Source organism: Chionomys nivalis, chromosome 25, assembly GCF_950005125.1.
Source record: "Chionomys nivalis chromosome 25, mChiNiv1.1, whole genome shotgun sequence".
In the NCBI taxonomy this organism is placed as follows: Eukaryota; Metazoa; Chordata; class Mammalia; order Rodentia; family Cricetidae; genus Chionomys; species Chionomys nivalis.
Window position 1 is genome coordinate 32,322,274 of NC_080110.1, and position 18,400 is coordinate 32,340,673.

Genomic DNA, 18,400 nt, shown 5'->3' on the forward strand with positions numbered 1-18,400 from the left:
TTCCTAATTTGAGTATGTGTTTGGCCATAAATGTTTACAAGTTTATCGACTTCATCTAAATTTTTTAGCTAATAGAAATTTAAGTTTTCAAAAATATTCCTTAATGATAATGGAGCATGGATTAACATCAGTCCTTTCCCTAAATTTTAGTAATTTAGGTCTTTCTTTTTTGTTATTTTTTATTGGGGAATTTCCATTTTTGCTTATTTTCTAAATGAATAAAAACTTTGATTGATATTTGCTTATTTATTCTCTATTTTCTTAGTTTATGCTTCATCATGAGCAATTTTGATCTTGTTTTTTCTAGAACTTTGAAATACATCACTAAGTTACCTGTTTGGGATCACTTTGGTATACTTTTTAATAAACCCATGTATAGCTATAAACTTTCCTCCTTAGAACAAGATTAGCTAGATTTCTTATGTTCTATTAAGTCTCTAGGTTTAAGTGAGTTTTGTAAATTTCCTACCTGATTTTCTCAATGAGAAACTGTTCACCCAACTTTGTATTGTTCCATCTTTAAGGTGTTTTACAGGTTGTATGTTTTTTCCTGCTTTTGATTTTTGGTTTTATTCCACAATGGCTTGATGAAATATAAGCGTTTCAATTGTTTGTGTATTTAGATCTCAGTTTGTGAGTCATGTATCATCATTTTTAGGTAAGGGTCCTAAATATGTTCCTGAAAATATGTCTTCCATATTTGTTGTGTAGAATGATGTGCAGATAAAAATTAACTTCAGCTGACAACTCTGTGAAGTTTGTGATTTTGAAGTTTAATTTGTATGACTAAAAATGACTAAACAGTCCGGGTCGCCTCACTCAGGGTGGTTTTTTCCTAGCTCCATCCATTTGGATGCAAGTTTCAAGAAGTTATTGTTTTTTACCTCTGAGTAGCAATCCATTTTGTAAATGTCCCACATTTTTTTTTATCCATTATTTGGTTGAGAGGCATCTGGGTCATTTCCAGGTTCTGGCTATTACAAATAATTCTGCTATGAACACAGTCGCACAAATGCCCTTGTGCTTTGAGTGTGCAACCTTTGGGTATGTGCCCAAGAGTGCTATTGCTGGGTCTTGAGAAAGATTGATTTCCCATTTTCTGAGAAATTGCCATACTTATTTCCAAATTGGTTTATACATTTGCACTCCCACCAGCAGTGGAGGCATGTTCTCATTACTTCACATCCTCTCCAGTATAAACTATCTTTGGTGTTTTTCATCTTAGCCATTCTGACTGGTATAAGATGGTATCTCAGGGTCATTTGGATTTGCAATTTCATGAGGCTAAGGATGTTGGACATTTCCTTAAGTGTCTTTCGGTCATCTGCAATTTTTCTGTTGAGAGTTCTAAACAGATTTCTACTCCATTTTTTGATTGGATTATTTGTTAATTTGATGGCTAATTCCTTGAGTTCTTTATATATTTTGGAGATCAGTCCTCCATCTGATGTGGGGTTAATGAAGATCTTTTCCCATTCTGTAGGTTGCAGTTTTGTATTAGTGTCTGTGCGCTTTGCCTTACAGAAGTTTTTCAGTTTCTGGGGGTCCTATTTGTTAATTGCTCTCAGTATTTGTGCTACTAGGATTAAATTTAGGAAGTGGTCTCCTGTACCCATGTATTCAAGGCTACATCCCAATTTCTTTTCAATAAAATTCAGTGTGACTGGATTTATGTTGAGGTCTTTGATCCATTTGGACTTAAGTTTTGTGCTTGGGGGTAGATATGGATGTATTAAGTAGAATTTTTTGAGGATTTGTTTACTACTATGTATTCATATTCATTATCTTCTCTTACACATTTTGTATTAAAGTTACTTTATCAGATATCAGAATAGCTATACCAGCTTGTTTTCTCCTTCTATTGTCAGTGATTTTTTTTTTTTTTTTTTTTTTTTTTTTTTTTTTTTTTTTTTTTTTTTTGGTTTTTCGAGACAGGGTTTCTCTGTGGTTTTGGAGCCTGTCCTGGAACTAGCTCTTGTAGACCAGGATGGTCTCGAACTCACAGAGATCCGAATGCCTCTGCCTCCCGAGTGCTGGGATTAAAGGCGTGCGCCACCACTGCCCGGCACAGTGATTTGATTTTTTATACATTTTTATTAATACTTATTGAGCTCTACATTTTTCTCTGCTCTCCTCCCTGCCTCTCCCCTCCTCCTTCATTCCTCCCCCAAGGTCCCCATGCTCCCAATTTACTCAGGAGATCTTGTCTTTTTCTACTTTCTATTTCCCATGTAGATTATATCTATGTAAGTCTCTCTTAGTGTATACATTGTTATCTAAGTTCTCTGGGATTGTGGTTTGTAGACTGGCTTTCTTTGTTTTATGTTAAATGCCCCTCGACTGAACAATTAACAAGGAAAATGTGGTACATTTACACAATGGAGTACTACACAACGACAACAAAAAAAAATAACAACATCTTGAATTTTTCAGGAAAATGGATGGAGCTAGAAAACATTATTTTGAGTGAGGTAACCCAGACACAGAAAGACAATTATCACATGTACTCACTCATAGGTGGTTTTTAAACAGTGATTTAATTTTAAGAATATGACTAAAAGTGGTCAGTAAGTTACATTTCTTATAGACAACAGCATCTTATTTCAAATTACATCCTGTATCAATTAGCCTGTGATATGCAATAATAAGGTCATTTTCATTTGAGGTGATTAGTGGGAGGGTTTTGTTATTGTTGTTCTGGATATTTGGGATATGCTTAGTTCTTTCTTTACCCTCTTTCTGTTAGTTGTTTCTCATTAAATAATCTATTTATCTATCAAAAATAATTTTTATGTGTTATAACGAATAAGTCTGACTTTTTAATACTTTGTGGAATGTTCTTTGGTTTCTCTGCAATGCTTGCTGCTTTGTTATATAGTCTCCTTTTTCCATCTTGAAATATTCCTATTTTTCACTCGGAATTAAGAGATCATTTTACTGGGTATTACTATCTTGGTTAGCAGATTTTTTTTCTCACTTCCAAGGCTTGAAATAGCTCATCCCATGTGTTTCAGATTTTAGCATTGATGATGAAAGATTTGATGTAACACTGATGTGTTTACCTTCATATGAGAGTTGATCATTTTCTCTTATAGTATTTCAGATTTTTTTCTATTCTTTCTATGCCAGACATTATGAGAGACAGGTGATGAAAAATTGGAATTGTTCTTCACCAGTCTTTTTTATTTTGACGTTGGAATGTCTTACTCTTGAATGTTGTAATGATAAATGTTAACTGGCAATCTAGAAGGATTTAGAAGAAAGACAATAGAAAGGTTTATGAGGGAATTTCCATATTTCTTTTGTGGAGTAGAGAAGATCAATCCACTGTGGATGGTTTGAATCCCAATACCTATTATACTGGAATGTCCATGATAGAGAGAATTAGCTTAGCATTAATATACATGTATCCCTTTCTGCATCTTAGCAGAGGATGCAATGTGACCAGATGCCTTTTGCTCCTGCCACTCTTAATTACATGCCATGGTAGACCCTAAATTCTCCTAAGTCTCTGTCATAGTATTTTATCACAAGGACTGAAAGGCAAGACAGACAGAAACTAGAATCAGTAAGTTAGGATGTAGACATGGTAGACATTACCATAGAACTGTTTCAAGCTGGGATGTGGAAGAATTTGTGCTACAAAAGTCTTTAAACACTGTAAGCAGAGCTAATTGTGACATTTTTGTTTGGGTTTAAAAGGCAAGATTTAAATAAAAAAGAATAGTAAGAAAAAGACAAGAATGCTAAGATTGGAACAAAAATGAGCCTGGCTCATGAGGTTTACAGGAACTAAGATAAGCTCATTCATCTGCAGTAGATGACAAAAATAATAAAGATCAAGAAATAATTTAATGGAATAGAGAATAAAAGGAAACCAGTCATTGATTTAAGAATAGTTGGTATTTTGGAAAGGTTAACAAAATTGTTCAAATCCTTTCCAAACTAAGAAAGATAGAAACCAACAAACAAAAAAAACCTGAAATTAATAAAAGGGGAAAAGAAAGAGTCTTTTGCAACAGACTCATAAAATTCAGAATAAGATCAAGAAATGTTTTGAAAAAGATATTTTACCAAGTCAGAAAAACTAAATGAAACATATATAACATTCTAAATTAAAGTCAGAAGATAAAAAATTTCATTTAAAGAGATCTGTAACAAGCAGTGAGATTTAAGCAGTAATTGAAAGTCCCCAAGAAAAGCCCAGGGCCAGATGTGTTTACTGTTGAGTTCTATCAAACTTTTAAGAATAATAATATGCTTAGACAAGCACACTACTTGCTACATCCCCGAACTTTAATGTATTTCTTTTGATTGACAAATTTATTAGCCACCCACTTACTGACAAATTTTCTGGTCACCTATTAGGAGCCACATATAGGACAATTAATTTTTCCAAGTTGCCATGGGTTTACAGCTTTTCCAAAAGACAAGACTGTTCATAGCTAAAACCAGGAAAGTCCCATGCAAACCAGGATGGTTGGTCACCCCCAAAGGTCTCTTACTTGCTACTATCTATAAAGCAGATTAAAAAAATCAATATGTCCTCCTCCAGTGTGGGGCTCTATTTTAACTTGAGCCTTCTCATAATTACACTAGGCTCACATGCCATAGCCATTTTCAAATCAGGCATGTTAGAGTTTGTTGCACATAATCAAGGCTATCCTGCACTTCCAGGTGCTAACAGCACCAAACTCTCAGCACAGTTGGCTGTCTGTTTGGAGGAAAGGTGAAGGGCAAGGTCCTGGGTTCAATAAACAAGTGATAGGTATGGAGAAATACAGTCAATTAACATTAGAAATGTAATTGGAATTATGATTACAAACAGATGGCATCTAATGGATATGATTAGAGGTGGAGCTTGTTGAAACCAGTGCACCAGTGTAATGATGTGGAACTCTGCTGTGCTGGTTAGTTTTATGTCTACTTAACACAAACAAGAGTCGTCAGAGAGGAGGGTGCCTCAATTGAAAAAATGCCTCCATAAGATTAGACGGCAGCAAGCCTATAGGGCATTTTCTTAATTACTGACTGATGTAGGAGGGCTCAGTTCACTATGGCTGGGGCCACCAAAGGGTTGAAAGTTCTGGATTCTATAAGAAAGCAGGCTGAGCAAACCAGGAGGGGCAAGCCAGTAAGCAGCATCCCTCCATGGCCTCTGTATCAGCTTCTGCTTTTAGATTCCCACTCTGTTTGAGTTCCTATCTTGAGTTCCTTGGATAATGAAAAGTGATATGGAAGTATTAGCCCAATAAACACTTTCTCCCCACTAAAAAAAATAATAATAATATCATCACTATTCACACTACTCCTTAAGAAAAGAAGACAAGCACCACCTTTCCTTTAAAGGATGCTTGAATATGTTGAATTTCAGATAGAGGTACATCATTTCCCCTCTTGCCTCCATCCATCTCTACTCAGATACCCTACCACCAACCCACCTATTCTGCCCACTCTCAAGTAGATAGCCTCTTTTGTTTTTATTATTATTGTTTCATGCATATATTTATATGTATGGGTGCTGCATATCAAGTTACACCTCCCGTGTTAACAAGTCCATTGATGCTGCCACTGCTCTGGTCTTGTTCGCACAACCACTTCTAGCAGAAACTGCTTCACACCAAACGTCCTCATGTTCTGCTATTGCAATCTTCCAAAGCCCTCTTAGCCGTGTTCACTGAACAGTAGCTGTAGGATCTGTAATTTAGATGAACTGGTAAGGCTGGATTCTCCATGATCTGTTGATACCTGCAATGTGTCTAGCTGTGGTTTTCTGTGGTGGTCTCTACTGTCTATAAAGACATACATCGTTTGATAATGTGGGCTAGTTACACTTAAATGTGGTTATAAGGATAAAATATGGAATGTAGTAAGGAATCTGGCTGGTCTAACAAGTAGAAGTAGATTCTGCTATAAGGTTCATGACCTCACTAGCCTTAACCAATCATTCAAAAAGAGGTTCCATGTGCCTGACAAATTGTTAAGCTACTTAGTGTTCTTACAAAAAAATATTGTCTCCCAGCACTTGGGAGGCAGAGGCAGGCGGATCTCTGTGAGTTCGAGACCAGCCTGGTCTACAAGAGCTAGTTCCAGGACAGGCTCCGAAACCACAGAGAAACCCTGTCTCGAAAAAAAAAAACAAAATCAAAACAAAAAAATATTGTCAACCAAGTGACACATATCATATGAAGTTAAGCCAAGCCACATCTATGTATGTGCATGTTTATATACACTTACATGTATTCTGTATAATATAAAATAAATGTAAAATAAAATAGTTCCTTGAGGTGTTATGAAATAAGTTTAACATTATTTGTCCTTCAACTTCTGTCTGATCTTCCACCTGATCTCCCACTGTAGTGTCGTCTTATGCTATAATATTTCACACTTCATAGTATTTGGTATTGTTATTTTCCTCCCATGTCCTCTACCCCACTTATGGTCTTTTTATACTTCCCTAGTTTCTAAGACCAATTCATATTATATACTTTTATTTAAATATTTTGAGCTACAAAATAAAGATTAAAGAGAACTGGGACTGGGCAATCTCATTAAGAATAATCTTTTATAGCTCCACCCATTTTATCTCAAATTTTAGAATTTCAATTTCCTTTGTACTGAATGGAATTCTGTTGTGTGTATGTAACACGTTTTTATTATTCATTCAAGTATTGAAGGGTATTTAGGTTGTTTCAATTTCCTGGTTATTATGAATAGAGTGTCAGTAAAAATTGCTGAGCAGTTATCTGTGAAGTCAGGTGCCCAGACCTTTGGGCATAAGCCAAAAATTGGTATAACTAGGCCATATGGTAGATTAATGTTTTTGAGAATTTTCCTTACCGATTTGCAGAGTAGCTGTGCCAGTTTGCGTTCCCACCAACAGTGAGTAATGATTCATCTTTCTCTGCTCCCTTGTTAGCGTTTGTTGTCAGTTATTTTGTTGGTCTAAATCAATCTGACTGGGGTGAAATGAAATCTCAAAGCTTTAATTTATATTTCCCTACTTACTAAAGATTTTGAACACTTTTTGGGGTTGTTTTTTGGTCTTTTCATATTATTCTATTGGTATTTCTCTGTTTCAAACCCATATTATTCTAATAACAAACCAGCTAAACGTGCAATAAAACTTAAAACTACAGACTAATATTTCTGATGAACATAGAGGCAAATATCCTCAATAAAAACCCAGCAAGCAGATATCAAGATTATCTTCCACCACAATCAAGTTGGGTTTATCTCAGCAATGCAGGACATTCAACATATGTAAGTTAATAAATATAACAAATCTTGTAAATGCACATCAAGATAAATGTCACATGACTACCCCAATAGATGCAGAAAAAAATGTTTGAAAAACCCAACATGCTTTTATAAAAGTTTTAGAGAGTATAGAATTGGGGGAATCATACCTCAAAATAATAAGGCCATCCACACCCAACAATATCCTAAATGAAGAAAAACTGAAAGCATTTTCATGAAAATAATGAGAGAGAGCTGTTCTCTGCTCCTACTCCTTTTCTATCTACTGCTGGAAGCACTAGCTAGAGCGGTAAGGTAAGAGAAGAAAGTTAAAGGGACAAAATAGGAAAATAAGAAGGAAATTTTAGATCCTTGTGGATGATACAATAGTAAACCTCAGAGATCACAAAAATTATAGCAGAAAACTTCTAAAAATATTCAGAAGTTTCTGCAAGATACAGTATACAATAACACACAAGAGTTAGTACTCTTTCTGTGTATCACCAAAAAACACACTGAGAAAGTGATCATGGACACACTTCCAATAGAATAAAAGACAATAAAAAACTGAGATAATTCTAACCAAAACTTCTAAATGAACACTTCAAATCTCTTGATGAAAGAGACTGAGAAAAATACTAGAAACTGGAAAGACATCCTATGTTCATGAATTGACGAATTAATGTTGTGAAAGTGGTCACCCTACCCGAAGCAATTTACAGATCCAATACAATACTAATCAAAATAACTAAAACATTCATCACATCACAGAAAAAGAAAAGTCATGCTAAAATTCACGTGAAACCAGGAAAGATCCTGGATAACCAACTCAATCCTGAGAAAAAAAGACTGATACTGGAGTGATTGTTAAGCCCGACTTTAAGATATACAATTGAGCTATAGTAATAACGAATATGGTAGTAACACACACACACACACACACACACACACACAAGAAAGACATACAGACCAATAGAATAACATGAAATATTCAAACGTGAATATTTGTAACTATAGTAATCTGATATTTCACAACAGGAAAACTGTAGCCATTAGTGCTTGGAAATTGTTTTCTGGTATTTCAGATGTCTCAATTTCTTTTATGCATGGAATAAGAGAGAACTGAACAAAGAGTAGTGTCCTCATCCTGTATTTCATATATACTAAAAATAAAATTCACCATCAATCATTGACCAAACATTCAAATTAAAATGAAACTATACATACAGGTCAAACCCAGAATGTGGAATATTATAAAACACTGTTTAAAATCATTTTACAGGCTGGGTAAATGTTGGGTTATATATATTCAGGGTTTGTAAGGTTCCATAATTTTGACATGTTATTTCTATTCAGATTGAATAACTGATATTCAGTTCACATTGAAATACAGTCATTGTTGCTTGCCAAGTTACGTCCAATAAGGTAAATTTCACATTAACATCAACCACTTTAAGCAGTCTATTTGTTATCAAGTATGATTTTATTTGACATATATGAATCACTTTGAATAATAATAGATTGAGAACGGTTGACAATGTATTATAAAAGATAATTGAATGGGTATATTCATAATAGATATACTGTAAATATAGATAGATGGTAGATTATCATTGAATAAATAGCAGTTATAGGTAAATGACAGGCTCAAAGTAAATGGATAGATAATAGATATATGATATAAAGATGATAATTGGGGCTGGAGAGATGGCTCAGAGGTTAAGAGCAGTGACTGCTCTTCCAGAGGTCCTGAGTTCAAGTCCCAGCAACCACATGGTGGCTCATAACCATCTATGAGATATGGTGCCCTCTTCTGACCGGCAGATGTACATGCAGACAGAACACTGTATACATAATAAATAAAATCTTTTTAAAAAAAAGAGAGAAGATAATCGATAAATGATAGATAATACATAGATAAATTAGAGTTACAAAGTAACATCAATAGAGATATACTTGAAGATGAGATTAAGAAATAAATTATTGGTAGCTAGATTAAAATGTAAGTAAATGCATATTAAACTAACCTTGGAACATAAACATTTGGATCTTCACATATCCAGGTTAAGCCAACATACCTTTTCAAATCCTGTTGTCATGCCAACCAACAGAGCCACCATATGGATGGCTTCTAACACTCAGAAGAATCTCACCTGCAGCTGATAACCCACCAGAGAAATGGAAATGTGGTTAAGCTAACCGTGTACCGTGCTCTTCTGTTTTTATCTTCCTACACATTACCTTCCCTACAAAAGGAATTCTTCCAAATGATGCTATTACTTTAATAGCTTCCATTTGCATTCTGGATTTTCATTGTGTCAGTTATCCGATTCCTCTTATATGATGAAATTTGTGGGCCTCGTGGCAATTTTCATTGACGACGTTTTTACTGTAATTGAGGGAGTCTCCAATGAATAAAGCAAATGGTTTCAGAGGGTTCGTAAGCCCTCAGCAGTCATCAGCTAAATGTTAAGCGTGCCTCCAAATCCCCTGGTGCTATATTTTCTAACCATGAAAGAAATATCATTATTGCAAATTCCCAGGTTTTGTCTGGAAATCTTGTACTAGATCCCTTGAGTGTCAGTTCACTTAATTAATTCGAACTATTTCCTCCCTAATCTCTAAAACATTTTCATATTTAAGACAATAAATGGGGTACTTAAGAGGCTCACTCATTGTTGGTCATTAATATGGCAGGGAATTATAAAAATTACTCCTGGTCTTTAGTGATGTGAGAAATGTCTCTCTTCCTATATTTCTGACCAGGACAAGGTTAAAGCGTGGTTACTTTGTTTCCTCTGAATTTAAGAAAACCCAATTTTCCACATGCTTTGGTTTAACACATATGCCCTGATACTCTTGTTTTTCTTTCAGGAATAAATTTCATACGTGGCTTGATAGGACATGCCAATTTGAAGATTAAATTCACTAATAACTTTGAAATTAGTGATTAGTTTAGAAGATGAATAATCACATTTACCTTGAACCAGTACGTAAGGTTAATGCAGTGGGGGTGTAATGACTCCAGTAACTTTGACACTAATTGGCGATTGTGTTACACATTAAAGGTAGTGAGCCTGAACGAATCCTCATGAGGTTTTCGGAGAAAAAAGGTATCTGTTCACAAATCTACTTTTCACTATTTGAACAATTGGTTTAATTTCATAAAATGTTGGACTGTGACCTTCATGTTAAAATTTCATTGCACGTGTTGCTTTTGTCTCTGAACTGTCAAACAGAAACTCATCATAGGGGTAACATTTTCTCTAAAATAAAATCAGCACCATAGTTATCAATATGAATTTAATTGTTGATCCTTAAAACAACTTCTTTGGAGAAAAACATCTGAGATAAAAAATATCTGGCTCTTATTTACAGTGGTTTCTGTTTGACCCAAAGTCAGACAATTTTATAATCATTATAAACTGAGTACACACACACACACACTTATAAACTCGGTATTATGGTTTAGATGAGACCAGTGAATTGGAGATGTCAAAATAATACACAACTGTTGACTCTAAATAAGACAGACATGGGAAAGTAAGAGCGTACAAGTTACTAGGTCAGTCTTGTCCAGGGCTGTCCAGCCAAAGCTGCAGAGCTGTGCCTGTATAAGAAAAGCCTCATTTTATTCTAGTAATCTCTCAAGGGTTTCTGCAGTAGAACTATTAAATATTTACATCATAAGTAGCATGTTAATTGAAATATTTACTCATCAATATCATGGTCCTCATAACATTGATTTCACAGTCATGTTTGGATGATCAAACACACAGCTTATTTGTAAATCATTTAATAATAAGACTCCTTCTTTAAGCACTGGCAAGTCCCAGTTTTCTAACACTGTTTACAATGGAAATGGTTGATTATTCTCAGCTTCATCATGTAAGTTTTTTATAACATTCATTGCTTAAATAGATATAATAATCCCCTTACGTTTTCTATTTCAAATTATTACTTTAAACATAAATTTCGATAGTCATATTTTTTTAAATTCATGAGCCTGAATGCCAACATAGCTTCAATGAAAAGGACAGAACTCTTTTGCTCAACACCTGAGGATAAACTCAATATTTATAAATTAAAACATAGAAAATATTGAGGTTTATTATGTATAAAAACATAACATTAAGAATGGTAGCATTCCTGTCATCTATCAGTTATCTATGCATTTATGCATAATAATTTCTCTAAATGATTTTTGAATAGGTATCAACCAAGACTCTGCATATCAGAATAGCTTGAAGTAAGCATGTGGAAAGTAGGTAGATATCTTAGCCATTGTTTTATTGCTGTGAACAGATATCGTGACCACTGTAATAAAGAAAAGCATTACGTTATGACTTGCTTACCTTTCAGAGGTATAGCCCATTGTCATCATGGTGGGTAGATACAGTTCTCTTGACTTCTGTCACGTTTTCCACTCCCTAATACCAAGCCTAAGGGGTCCATCCTTATTCAAATCATCACAGTAGTGTATATATGTATATATATTTTTCACACAGTGAAAAATGACCTGCTTGTTGCTGTGCTGCCCAATGTAAGTATCCCTCAACTTTGCATTTTGTTTCTGTTCTCCCTTTTCAGTTCAAGAATTGTTATATTCTAAACTGAGCAATGAAAAGAAAATAAGATGCTCAAAGAGAATAAAAACTTTTAAATACAATAAGAAGAAACAAAATTAGAAGAAAAGAACAGAAATAGAAATGTTTATTTAAGTTGCAAATAATTTCTATTCGTTTTATTGATGAGAAAGGTAACTTGAATTTATTTTAACATATTATAAGTCAATCTCTTTAAAATATTCAAATAAAATGTTTTGATAATTCTTCATATAAAGCTTTTACTTTTATTTTCCTCTCCCTTTATTTTTGCAATTGTCAAATAATAAAACTTTAATAAAGAGCTTTGTAAGAAAAATCTTAAAAGAGAAAACTACTACCTCCTTAGAAACACTAGTGACCACTTTTTATGTGGTTTTCAAAACTGCATGTTGCAGTCCATAGTAGATATTCTGTTCTTTGTCCAATAACTATCTTTTCTTTCTTTTTCTCGCTCTCTCTTCCTTTTTTTTTTTTTTTTTTTTTTTGGTTTTTCGAGACAGGGTTTCTCTGTGGTTTTAGAGCCTGCCTGTCCTGGAATTAGCTCTTGTAGACCAGGCTGGTCTCGAACTCACAGAGATCCGCCTGCCTCTGCCTCCCAAGTGCTGGGATTAAAGGCGTGCGCCACCACCATTTTTGCGGAAGATTTTCATGAATGAAAACAAAAATAAACATCTCTACCACTTGTTCTCACTGTTCCTCAAATTACATTCTTCAGATTTGGAAAACAACCACCGAAAAGCCCCTGACTTTGGGCATCTCTAACAGGAGGTAAGTTTGCTCATCCAAGAAAGAAGCTGCCATTCACAAAGACACTCTAATAATTTCCTTATGACTGCCAAAGGGTGAAACCTGGCTAAAATGTTCAAGACAGGGTCTTTCTCTAGTATTTGAAATGTACTTTATACTCTTGATAAGAGGAGCATGTAGAATAGCGAGCAGGTGTGTTTCTTTGCACTGGAATTTCAGAAAACATCATGTGATAGATGATTTCATTGGTGGTGTAAGGTGCTATTTTAATGAAAATTGTGTTTTGTCTTTTGGGGTGTACTGCGAAAACATTGTGACTCACTGATGGATCACTTAGATATTCCAATTGTCTCTCAGATATCAACTAGATTGATTCTCTTTTAGTTAGAAATAAAATGTCCTTAAACTTTCATTACAGTGATATTGAAAAATTCATTGCCCTCCACAGGAAATCTGAAAATTCCCAAGAGGCATATGCTCTTATAATCATGAATGGCTCATAAATCTGGCTTCTGTTGAATTAGTTCAACCTAGCAGTCATATGCCTTTGCATTTGCTCGAAACGTGTTCACGAGCATATTAGCCCAACTGTAAAACGTTGCCCTTTATTTTAATTTTTATGACACACACCTAATCATGTTTAAATTAATATGTATACAATTATCCTCCAAAGCATATTGAGAAAGAAAGAAAGATGTGCATGCTCATAGAGTGTTAAATTCTGTTACTGGGGAAATCAGGATTTCCTTTGGGGTTCTTGGCCTTCTTAATAAAGGAATTTTAAGGAGATTTAGATGGAAACTCAAGGGCAAATTTGTTAGAATTTGACATAAAACTGGCAAGGCAGGAATGTTGAAATTCCTGGACCTACATGAAGAAGAAGAAGGAGAAAAGAAGAAATAAAAACATGCTTTCTGAATTAGGTTCTTAGAAAGCCACCACACTCAACAACTGACATCAGCAAGTAGCTCTATGCTAGAAAGCTCTATGGGGGTCTAAGTTTCCTTAGATTTTTAGAAACAGACAAAGAAAAGAATAAAGAAGGAAAATATATGATTTTGAATTTTGAAACAAATTCAATGAAAGTCTTATAATATAATGGACTTTAGATCCCAACACCCACATCATGTGGTTCATAACCACCCTTAACTCCAGTCCTGGGGGACCGGACACCCTCTATTGTCTTGGACTGCCATTCACAAACCTACACACCGACATACCCATTCACACCTAATTAAAAATAAGATGGAATTTTTTAATGTGAACTTTTAAGAATCTATGTATGCTGGTAAGGTAGGGCCAATGAATCAGCTTGGACTTAGATCAATAGCACTGAAGAAATACTTTTGTCCTTAACTGAGGTACTGGGACGATAGTGAGTTAAGACTGAAGAATTAGCCGTGTTTGATCAAGCTTCAACACTGAGGCTAAATCGTCAGTGTTTCACGGGAACAATAGAAACTTGTACCACATCTCACACAAACTGGGGTTCAAGGGGGACAAGGATGCCTCTCAAGCCCGTAGCCAAACTTGGCAATGTAAAAGAGTCTCCCACTTGGTATTGGTTTTGAAGGCACAGAAACGTCTGGGTAGAAGGGGTCATAGATAGAGCCTGATGCCTGATATCACGTGACAGGTTCAAGGTCTCCACGGAGAGTCCAGAAGATGTCAGAGGTGAAGGAACAACCTCAGCTTCCATGGAGACTCTAGAGTACTGGAGACCTGCAAACTATAGGACCTGCACAAGGGATAGCAGCAAAAGCAAAATGGAGGCGCCCTAAGCCTATACAACAAGTTGTATGTGCCACTTAAAGTCACTTCTTGAGCTCCTTCCTGCCTTCCCTCAAGGATGGCCTGCACCATGTAAGCTAGAATTCTTCCCTAAGATGCTTTTGATGGGGATATTTTGTCACAATTGCAGAAAACCAAGTAAAACACTGGTTTTCAGGGTCTTAGGTCTATTTCATGTTTCTAGTCCTTCTTTTGTGTAACCTCAGTGAAAGTAAAAACTGCGGAGTGAAGAGACTCACTCAGTCTAACCAGGTACCCTCCACCTTTAGGCAGTTCTGGAAGGGACAGCATCATGCTGCCAGACCAGCCCCTTAGCCGAGAGTATCAGAAGTTCTGAGATGAGAACTTTACTGTTTCTTCTGGGAATTTCCCAGTTAGTACATTCTAGGCAAGCTTGTGTCTTATACGATACCCCAAGAATTTGACTACCTCTTCAACCTCTAACCGCCCCCCCCACACACACACAATATTGTGGCCCACTTAGTCTGTGAACATTGCAGGTTATTTATTACCCAAGATACATCACAAGAAAAGCCATACCCAGAGGACGAATTTAATTCAAACCATTTTTCAATCTGAGATTTCTCAATAGACTCGGTGTAGAATTCTGTTTCCCGGGTGTTGTGTGGGAAGCTTATATACTTGGGATGTGAAGGATAGCTGATGGAAGTAGGTCCTTGAGTGTAGGTCTTTTGAGGACATGCTGACTTCCTGCTCTGATCCAGTTCAAGGGTCTTCCTAGTTGCCCGCCCTGGAAGAAGAGGCTTCAAGCTTCTCCTGGCACACAAAGCAAATCATGCTTTTATACTTCCTTCATCATGACAAACGGAATCACTTGCAAAACTTGAAGAAAGGAACTTTCCTTTCTTAAGATGTTTTTCCCTTTTCTTTTTCCTCCCTCCAACATCTATGTACCCTACCCCTGCTCTCCCTCAACGGCATGCTTCTGACCACTTTTCCTTTCATAAGAGTTATAATAGATATCATAAATTTCTTAACTATGTATTCATGAATATATAGATATAACCCTGTTTTATGTTATACTTTATAACATAAAAATGTTATTTTTTAAAATTAATTTTGTTTATTACAGACCAATCCCAGTTCCCCCTCCCTCCTTTCCTCCTGTTCTTCCCACCTCAACCCTCACCTGCTCCTCAGAGAGGGTAAGGCTTCCCCTGGGAAGTCAACTAAGTCATGGTTAACCTTTGCTTTATGTCTGGTATCTCAGACCTAGAAAGACAAATATAGTACATACTCACCCATAAGTGGATACCAGATATAATGTTACTTGAATGTTTATGAATTAAGGACTGGTCACCCAGAATGAGGGAAATTTTATAGGTTCCCATCCTAGACGAAGAACTATAGACATCCAAGGAATCCTGAGAGCAGGATAGTCACTTTCTGGAAAGAGCCTCCTAGTTGGTGATTGAAGGTTTGGAAATATAGGTTTAACAAGGCTAGAATGTTTTAAGTAAAGCTTATTGGGACATTCTGGTGGAAGTTCAGAAAACTGGGATGCTGATAGAAATGAAGACAGTAAAGACTGAAGTCATGAGGTTTCAGATGGGCATGAACGATATAACAGTGATTGGACTAGTAGCTATTTGTGTTACAGCTGTAGAGAAATCTAGTAACTATACTCATGTCTGAAATATGAATGAGACTGCATTTTAAAATAATTACCTGTTTTATTTGACAGAGCAAATTTCAAAATAGTGTAACACCCAGGCTGTGGAATAGTTATTGACAGTTATTCCGTATAGTAATAATAGAAAGCACAGAGACTAAAGACGTGAAAAGCCTGCTGTTTGAGAATGATAGAATGTTGAAAGCTGTAGGACAAGAGACCACAGACTGAGTGCCCTAAAGTTATCCAAGATGTTTGTGCTCTCAAAGAGAAATAGGATCACTGTGCTGGAAATATGAAAGGAGCTTTGATGACAAGACTCCACACATTAGAGGACTTCGGGTTAAAACTGAAATCCCATTTGAAAGATTTTGAAATGAAGAAAGAGTGTTATTTCTATTTTTCTGTGCTTAAAGAGAGCTTTATCAGTAACACATAACACCAAAGGACATTCCATTAATGGTCTAAGGGGGCCTGGCTAAATATCAAGTTGCTCATAGAATAGACTTTGTCCATATAGTGGTAGTATTTTTGCATGCGTTGCAAGAGTTATGGAGTCATAGGGGTTCAACCGAAAGTTTCAGAAAAAATATATTACATAGACAATGTATAATAGTGTTTTTTCTCTACGTGGAGATTCTTATTGAACAGTTCATAAGACATTATGGCAAGACCTATGTGGCAGTGAAGATCCCAGGACACCAGACATGCTACCATACTGGGTTATCTGCCTACCACAGCTGTAGTCATATAATAGAAGTGCTCAAGGAGAAGGCCATGTTTACTATAGGTGACAATTGTAGAGAATCAACCATTCAGATAGGATTAATTGATGCCCTCACATATCCAAGAAACAACACATGGACTGCCTGCTTTGATGTTTTGAACTGTTGATCCTATGCTGGTCTAGTGATTTCTTGTTACCATCCTGTTCCTCCATTTAGGAATGGGGGCATGTCATTTCTGTTCTATTCTTCGTGAAGTGTGTAACATGTTTTTCTGGTTTTACTCACAGTTAAGAGACTGCATAAAATCTTAGAAGAAACTGGACTTTTTTTAAAAAAAATAATGATGAGACTGATGAATGCAAGAGATCACTTGATGTTAGACTGAATGTATTTTTGATTATAAGATAGTCATAGGCCTTTGAGGCCTAAGGTCACGGGGCCAGGAACAGAAGGTTCTGTCTTGAGTCTAAAATGCCTCCTTAGTAGGCTCTTGAGTTTAAACACCTGATTCTCTGCTACTAGCAATTTACAGGAGGATGTGTCACACTTGGGTTTGGAGCTAAGCCCTCAGATTCTAGTCACTAAGACTGGAGCTTTTGAAGACATCATCCGGTCCTGGTATGGGATCCTGCTTCCTTACTGGCTATAGCATGAGGCAGAAAGAGCTGCATGCTTCTGCTTTCACAGGAAAAGTTTCTTTGGACACCACACCGTCCTCACCTTGACAAAGGGAAATCCTTGGAAACTCTGAGATAAAAACATTCTTCACCCTTAAATAATTTTTGTCAGTATTTTATCATGGCAATGAGAAAAGTAACAAAAGGCATTCCCCATAAGTTCTTATATGGGGACTAATGGGTTCTTGTTAGACACCATTACATCACAGTCCTCATTAAACCAAAACCCTCTAAATACATAACTTGTGATCATTAGTCAGGGATCCAGAAGAATTTCCCCTTCATGATTATTTGCTTCTACTGAGCTGTATGATTTTGTATGTAGGCAGCGTTACACTTGGGAGTTCATACTGCCGTTCTCCTGGTTACTTAAAATGTTTTCCTTTTATATCAAAAATCTATCACTTCCCCTTATCATAGTAAACATTTAATATTACTTATTTTAAAATTGAAATTTCCTTACACTGCCACATTTATCTTTTGGTCCTTCTGTAGCGTTCACATTTTCTGAGATGAACTACGCTTTACTTGTAGAATTCATTGTTGTATTCCATTTCCTATTTGCTCCAAAAAACATTCACTTTCTGTTACATCATTAAAACATATGGCTCTCTTGAATGTTTTTTATGCACGCAGCAAGCTCTTTCCCCATTCTAAAGACTATGCAGACCCTTGAGTAATTACCACCCAAGATGAGGTACAGTTAAAATTATTTTCTTACTCTCATAAGAAAATTATTAATAAGTTATAATGTAAAAATAGCTGCCTATGTAACTTGAATAAAAATGTGCATTGCTTAATCAGTAAAGCAAAGAAAGAAAAAAGGAAGAAAGGAAAGAAAGAAAGAAAGAAAGAAAGAAAGAAAGAAATTATTAATATTAATATATTAATTTAGGACTTTCCCTTAGATGGTATTCTCTGAACAATCCTGGGAAAGGGACCAGGAGTGAATGAAAAGGATTAGGATTTCAAATTATA